The sequence below is a fragment of the Rhinopithecus bieti genome, unplaced genomic scaffold (assembly GCF_001698545.2).
Source record: "Rhinopithecus bieti isolate Rb0 unplaced genomic scaffold, ASM169854v2 scaffold_49762, whole genome shotgun sequence".
NCBI classification, from domain to species: domain Eukaryota; kingdom Metazoa; phylum Chordata; class Mammalia; order Primates; family Cercopithecidae; genus Rhinopithecus; species Rhinopithecus bieti.
In genome coordinates this window covers 1818554-1826662 of record NW_016819845.1, presented here as the reverse complement: position 1 = coordinate 1826662, position 8109 = coordinate 1818554, and the positions used below count along the sequence as shown (strand labels likewise).

Sequence of the window (8109 nt, the reverse complement as noted above, 5' to 3'; positions counted from 1 at the left end):
CCTGGAAGACCTGGACACCAATATAGGTGAGCCTTGTCAGGATTTCACAGCTTTCATGATCCCAGGTCACAGGTGAAAGAAATAAAAGGTTTGCGTGCGTTTGCTTGCTTTTCAGTTCCAGGCCTGCTGGGGAGGGAAGTCCGGGTGTTAAATACCAAGGCTGATTGTAGCCCTGGAGGTGCTGGCACCAGGCAAAAAGGTTTGACAAAGCTGATGGCCCATACCCACTGGCCTTAGGAAGGGCAGGAGCAGCTTTAGGACCCTGGGCCAGAGCCAGAAGGAAGTGCAGAGACTAAATTGTTTGATTCTGGGGAAAACTAAGGGCCAGAGAGGTTGTGGGCCTTACTTCAGATCTCACTTGGAAATAGCAAAATCAAAAAGCTGATTTCCAGCCGGGCATGGTGGCTCATGCCTGTAATCCCAGCACTTTGGGAGGCTGAGGTGGGCAGATCACTGGAGGTGAGGAGTTCAAGACCAGCCTGTCCAGCATGGTGAAACCCCGTCTCTACTAAAAGTATACACACCAAAGAAATTAGCAGTGCGTGGTGGTGAGCACCTGTAATCCCAGCTACTCAGGAGGCTGAGGCAGGAGAATCATTTGAACCCAGGGGCAGAGGTTGCAGCGAGCCAAGATTTTGCCACTGCACTCAGCCTGGGTGACCGAGCTAGACTCAGTCTTAAAAAAAAAAAAAAAAAAAAAAATCAACCCTAACATTCTTGCATCTCCGATTCCCTGTCCAGCACCCTCTGATCAGGGCAAGAGGGGCTCCAGCCCTGGGCCCTACATTTTAGAAGGTCTTGCTCAGACACTGCCCCTCACTGCAAGTGAGGAGTCTTGGGGAACAAAGGGCTATGCCCATTTGGAACCCACATGCCTCCCTTCCAGAGGACACTCTGGGTTCCCAGGACCCTGGGGTTCCCTGTCCAAATGCCCATGCCCAGTTCTGAGGCCTCCTGGACCTCCCCCATTTTCCCTAGTGTGGACCACATGGCCAGTGGGTGCTCCAGCCCTGAAGGCTGGTCAAAGGGCAGCTGCTTGGGGGACCTGGGTAGAGCTTGGCCGCGTGGACTGAGTGCCTGGTATCTGTTTTTCTCTCGGTGCAGGAAAACATGGAGAATGGGGAAAGTAGCTGCTGCATGCCAGTGTGAAACTCCGAGGAGTCTAGTCTTTCTGATCTGGCCTTCTAGGTCATCAGGAGGCTCTGCCATCATGTGAGGAGGTATGACATACTTTATCTAGCAGTTTGTTAGCTTGCTTTAAAACTTTTAATATTTAGACATTTGGTTTATGACCCTGCCAGGGAGAGTCTGCTGTCTGAAGAGCATGCTGGTCTCCAGCGTGGGGAGAGAGAGCACCTCTGGGCTTTGCTGAGGAGGGTCTTGGGAAAAAAGAGTGAGTGGGCATCTCCTCACACAGGTGCTTGGTTTGCTAGACCTAGGGTCATTCTCACATCACCTTTTCAGCTGAGGAAACTGAAAGTCCCAAGGTCACACAGCTGGGAATATACAACCATATGGCCTTTACCTTCCCCTAAATGATAAGTTTCAAATAACAAAAAAAGGGGACAAGGAGAGATGGTTTTGTCTTTCTTCTGGGGGCACCTCCAGCGCCTGCAGGCTTTCCTACCTGTGCATCTGCCCGGCCGCTTTGTCCAGCCAGCCCGGGTGTGCAGGGGCTGTGTGTCTTGTGTCTTCCCACCTGGCTGCTGCTACAGTCCAAACCTCCACTGTTGATTTGACTTCCTAGAAACGAGCCTGATTTGGGGCTCTGGGGTTTGAATGCAGGAAATATTGGGATGTGGTTTCCCAGAAAGTCACACATCCTTTCAGCTTTCCCAGGAAGTGCCGAGTCCTTGCTAAGACCATTTCCTGTGGAGGGAGATACTTGCTCTCCGTGAGTTTCTGTTTAATTGTTTTTGAGAAAATGATCTGGACTGGAGGGAATGAATCTGGACCAGACCTTGACACTGGGCCAGTTAAAGAACTTGCGAATACTGGTCCCATCTTTCCCTCTAATCTCCCCTCTTCCCATCGCCTCTGCTGGTGCCCTGGGCTCCACTTACAGCCCCCTAAGCAAGCACTGCATTTTTGCACATGCTGCTTCCACCTAGGATGGATGCCTTTTCCCTCCTTTCTTCACTCCACCAGCTTTCTACTTCAGGTGCCAGCTTAGTCCCTGGCTCCTTGGGTCCCTCCCACTTGTCCCCTGGCTGTGCCTTTTATGTCTCCTCTGTACTTTCCAAGCTCCAGAGTGTCCTCCCATAAACAGACTCTGTGTACTGTACTGTGGGCTGATTGCTACTTGTCTGTCTCTTGTCATCGCTGGCAAGCAATTTGGGGTAGGGATTACATTTTATTCACCTCTCTGTTCCAGTGTGCAGCTCGGACATGGAGGGCAGAAGGTGCTCAGGAAGGATCTTCGGCATGCAGGAGCCTCCTCTCTCAAAGGGTATTCTCCAAGCATGAGCTTATTTGCTATTTACATGCCCGAGGAGGACTGACCTTAGCAGCTATGATGACCTCATTTATCACTATAGATAAGCACTTGACCAGGGTCTTCGCCGGCACCCCGGGCCCAGCCTCCTGCTCTACTCGTTTCTGGGGGTGGGGGCACCTGCCCACTGTCCCGAACCTTTCCTCTGCTTGGGTAGGGACAGGGAGCCCCAGCAGCACTTGTTCCAGGATGACCCAGCAAATTGCAAGGTGGCATTTGGCCTTTTTCTGAGCAATTGCCAGACAGTCCCAGGGTGAGGAGGAAGCCAATAGAACAGCTGGGGTGAGGAGATCAAAGACCTTCCCAGAGACTCAGGCAGGGCCCAAACCGAGGGCATTTCCAGGCAGGCACTGGGGCCAGCCCCAGGGACACGCCAACCCAGTGCTGGGGCCACGGGGAAAGGTTGGTTTCGAAACCACATGTGCGGCAGCCTCACCACTGAGTCATGCTTGTGAGGCCTGCTGGAGACCAAAGACAGGGACCACAAGCTCAAAACCACCTGGTTAATGCTGACTCCATTGATTTCCTGGCCTCCCACTTCCAAACCTTCCTTGGATGGCTAAACTCCTGGAAGACACACCTGTTTTTTTTTATATTTGCCTGGTATACCCCACTTCTTTGAGTGACAGCACCCCAGAGATCCCCTTCTCCACTCTCACTCCGTGTAGTTAAGGTGAGGTTGGATTCTCTCCTCCCTGCCCCCCCAACCCCCCTGCCCCCAGCACTAAGGACCCAGGCTCAGTCAATCAGAATATCTCTCATGCCCACCATGGGCTCTAGGATGGGAGCATGATGGAAGAGTGGCCATTGAGGCTCAGTTCCAAGACTTTTGTAAGAAATGCTAGGGGAGGAGCCCCTCTCTTTTCCTGTAGGGAGTGCTCACTGTGCAAATATGCCAACCTGAGGTAGCTGGAGCCTCCATGTGCACAGTGGAGAATCAGGTCACCCTACAGGAAAGCAGGACCATAACGGGGTACTAGGCAGAGACCCAGCCTCCTGGCCATGCATCTCTGAACTTTTCAGCTGTGTGGACTGATTCTTTTTTGCTTAAGCATGCTTTCGTTTTTATTTCATTTATTTATTTACTTCGAGACAGAGTCTTGCTCTGTTGCCCAGGCTGGAGTACAGTGGCATGATCTCGATCTCAGCTCACTGCAACCTCCGCCTCCCCGGTTCAGGAGATTCTTCTGCCTCAGCCTCCTGAATAGCTGAAACTACAGGCGTGTGCCACCATGCCTGGCTAATTTTTGTATTTTTAGTAGAGATGGGGTTTCACCATATTGGCCAGTCTCAAACTCCTGACCTTGTGATCCACCCGCCTCAGCCTCCCAAAGTGCTGGGATTATAGGTGTGAGCCCCTGCACCCAGTGAAGCATGCTTTCAAGTGGGGTTTCTGTCAATTGCAAGCAGAAGATTTCGGACTAATATTCCCTGGATAATATTTATTCTATCTTCCTCTCCATTCTTACTCTCCGTACCACAGCTTAAGCCTCCTCATCCACTTCCACATCCCCTACCTTAGATGATTGTAACAGACTACCAACACAGAATCACAATGGAATCCCTGCAGTAGATGACTAACTGCTATTTGCATGCATGTTTTATTTGTGACAGTGATCTTACAAATCGATTTTCATGTCTCACTGATGAAGGCACCAAGCGTCAGGGAGACAAGGGACTTGTGTGCAGCCAGTAAGTAGCAGAGCTAAGACTTGAACTCAGATAGTTTGACTCCAAAAGGCATGCTCTTTTTCCGCAGCTCACTGTCGTGTTTTGCTTCTTTCGACTCTAGGTGCTGCCAACCATAAGGCCCAATCGTGATCCTCCCACAACAAGAGCAGATTGTGAGGTAAGAACACTTTGGTCCCTAGGAAACACAGAGCCATGAGTGTGGCCAGACTCTGTCAAATATCTTAGACTTCATGGACACACTATAAGGGCACAGATTCTAGTTTTGGTTTATCCTTTTTCTCCTGCCCTCATCTGCCCTCCACTCAATTTCCAAGCTCATCTTTAATTTTGTTGCCACGGTCTCATGGGCCAGGCTTGGGTGACATGCCCACCACTGAGCAGTCTCTTAGGTCAGGGGATGCACTGTCCGATGAGGTTGCCGTAGGTCATAAGCCCTGCCCTGCATCTCGGTCAGTCCCATTCAAGCCACATGGATGGAAAGTGGGGAAGATGGTTCCCCAGAGGCAAATAAGGTGCTGTTACCAGGAAGGGTGGCCACTCCTTCTCACTCCCTTGCCTAAGACCTCAGCCACCCAAGGCAACAATCATCTATGTGGTTCTATAGTGTGGCAAGCTCTATGCTGAGCACTGGAAGAACAAAGAGAGATGGGGCACAGACTTCTCCCTGACCCAGGTGATGAGGAGCTCACATCTGAGAGTATGTGACCATGGATGAGCCACCAGAATGCCATGGGATCCAGCTACAGCCAAGGAAGCACAGAGCACCATGGGAGCGATTTGTTGTGCTTGGGGATGGGGAAGGGGACATGGGAGGAGCTGTATTGAGAAGGTAACATGGGTACCTGGCTTCACAGAGTGTGGCAACTTTCATCAGGAAGCGATGGTGGGGAAACAGCATCTCTGGCGGAGGAAAGCAGCAGGTGCAGAGGTGCAGAGGCATGAGGAATCCGTCACATTCTGGGAAGGGAGTATGGTTGGGTGGCAATGCAAGACAGAGAAAGCAAGGAGGGAAGGAGGGGCCTAGCCTGAGGAATAAAGAATGCTAAGAGTTTGGATACCTTTTTCTGGCCTTTCATCTAAACTTTACTGGCCAGTCCAAGAGAAAGCTGTCACTTCCCCACCCCAAGCTTCCCTTGAAAGAGGAAGGATTAATTCAGAACAAGATAAAGAAATGTCTGGGGACCTGAGTGTGAAAAGGAGAGACAGAGTCAGCCTGAAACCTGCAACTTGAGCAAGTGAAGGGGGCTGGAGAGGAGGACAGCAGGCCAAGGAAGGGAGAAGTCAGTAGCTGAACCCAGTAAAACCTGCCATGTCTAGCCCTGCACTGGGCCGTTGGGCTACGGATACAATAAGACAGGGCTCCTGGCCCTATGGCTCACAGGCTGCCTGGAGAGGTGCACAAGGACCCAGGCAAAGACAAACAAGTGGGCTGAGTTCAGTGGCAGCAGAAGGCCAAGGGACTTAGGGAGCACCAGGAGCATCTGCTCCAACACAGGGTCTGGGAAAAGCCTTCCTAGAAGACGGGACTTTGGAGCTGGACCTTAAAAAATGAATAGGGGTTTGCTACTTAGACACTGAGGAGCTCTTAATTCCCTGTATCCCACCTTGTATTGTGACTGGCCACACTGTACTGACGGCCTACATCTCTCCTTTCTGCTGACCTCCACTGGGTGTTCACCACAGCTGGCTGGTTCATTGAGTTATCTCTCATGCCAAAAATGGCAGCTGACATGTAGAAGATGCTCAATTAACGCATGTGAGAGAACAGCCTGTGAAAAGGCCCAGCAGAGGGTGCAGAGATGGAGCTTGGTACAAGGTGGGTGGAGCGGGTAGTGTCCAGGGCAGGAATGACCTTGTTTGCCCATCTGAGTAGTTTGGATTTTATTTTCTGAAAGAGGAGGAAGGTGATCAAATTTGCATTCATTCATTTATTTGACAAATACTTATCAAACACCTGCTATGTGCCAGGTATTGCATCAGGCCCTATGGATAACATGGGCAGAAGACCAACTCCTTCTCCACGTGGAGCCTACATTCTCATGGGAAAATAGAGACCAACTTGTAAGCAATTCAAAAATAATACCTTGTCAGCCAGTGATGAAGTGCTAGGTAGAAAAATAAAGACCGGTAAGAAGCTAAAGTGATGGCAGAAGACAAGGGAGGTTCAGTGGTAGGTGGGGGTGTCTCAGATAGCATTGTCAGCTGCAGGGAGCAGAAAACCTGCTCACAGCCACCCAGCATGTAGCAGGTTATTTATATCTTGCAACAGGAAGCCCAAGAGGTAAGCAGTCCCGGGCTGGCTGGAGACTCCATGGTGATGTCAAGAAACTCCTCCTTCCTGGTCCACCTCCTCAGCATTATCTCTGATGCTTTAACTCTTTTGTCTTTGAAATTGACAAATGATAATTATACATATTCATGGGCTACATAGTGATGTTTTGATACATATAATATATAGTGAGCAGATCAGGGTAATTGGCATATCCATCATCTCAAATCTTTATCATGTCTTTGTATTAGGAACATTCAATATCCTCCATCTAGCTATTTGAAACTATCTACTATGTTATGTACTAGCTATAGTCATCCTGCAATGCTAGAGAACACTAGAACTTCTTCATCCTATCTAGCCATCTAGGAATTTTGTATCCTTTAACAAATCTCTTTCTATCCTGTCCTTCTCCCTATTTTTTAATGAAGAGAATGAATCCATGCATGCTATATTTATTTAAAAGTACATAATTGAAAACACTGAAGTTGATATCTTGCTGACATATGAATTTCTCCATCCAGAAATATTCAGGAAAGCCCGATGCTCACAAAAGTAACCAGCATGAGCTTTCTGGTGTGAAAAATAGGGGAAAGGGGCCAAAGCCACATCTGGGTGGACGTGATGTGTGATTGGATGGCACCTGATAGGCATATGTGTGTGCGTGTTTGTGTGTGTGTGCATGCATGCATGCAAGGTGACTGATGCCTATACTACACTAGCTCAGTAGACGCAAGCACTCAAAGCCAGAAATGTCCATGAGAATATAGCTCCCATCTCTACCCATCTCCCACAGAGAAACTTGGAAACATTTTAGGAAGAGCATCGGGCTTCCTAAATCTCATAGAATGGGAGCCGTGGGACAAGTCAACAGCTGCCAAGACATGGTTCTCAAAAGGATTGCTCTGGGACAGTGGGGAATATGGATTTGGGAAGCAAAGTCTATAAGCAGGGACATAAAACAGTCCTGGGAGAGATGGGGAAGCCTGGACTAGGGCAGGTGATGGGGATGAAGAAGAGGGGGCAGCTTTGAGAATGATGCGGGGAGAATGCTGGAACAGTGACCGCTGAACAAACATAGAAGTGAAGGAGGGCCACGGGGCTCCTTCATTTGATGGGACCTAAATGCAGAAGCAAGAATTGGCAAGCTGCTTCCAGTCACTGATAATATCAGGCTCCCTGTCAGAGAGTGGCTTCTAAGAGTCAAGCCCCAAGAGCTCTCTGAGGGGTCCCTGCAGGGGCCTGCACTTCTTTTGTTGGTGACACCAGCCAATGACGGAATCCAAAGACTCAGTAATGGGCACTCGTTACTGCCTTGGGAGCTAATGGCACATTTGTTAAAAAATGAAAACACACAGCAGCAGCTCTTTGGGGAGTTTGGAGAAAGGCATACCGAAGCAACCTAGGTCACTGGACACTTGAGTGACTGGGTCGCTGGTTAGTGGAGACCCCGCTGGGAAGTGGTGTAAATCACTCTAAAAACTTAGGGCTCTGACTATACCTTAGCAAGAAAGGGAGGTGGATTCACTCCAGAAAGATTTCTTTCCCGTGCCTGCCTCTTTCTTTCTTTCTTTTCTTTCTTTCCTTTCTTTCTTTCTTTCTTTCTTTCTTTCTTTCTTTCTTTCTTTCTTTCTTTCTTTCTTTCTTTCTTTCT

The 8109-nt window shown here is 49.4% G+C and overlaps 1 long non-coding RNA gene across 1 annotated transcript in view; it reads left to right on the top strand.

Moving 5' to 3' along the window:
• The first annotated feature begins 1083 nt into the window (after positions 1-1083).
• The window catches only part of LOC108520004 (uncharacterized), a 14006-nt gene continuing 6980 nt past the window's right edge, over positions 1084-8109 (top strand). The window contains exons 1-3 of the long non-coding RNA XR_001882797.1: positions 1084-1220; positions 2375-2449; positions 4287-4343. This is a non-coding gene — a long non-coding RNA (uncharacterized LOC108520004). The remainder of the gene's footprint in view (positions 1221-2374; positions 2450-4286; positions 4344-8109) is intronic.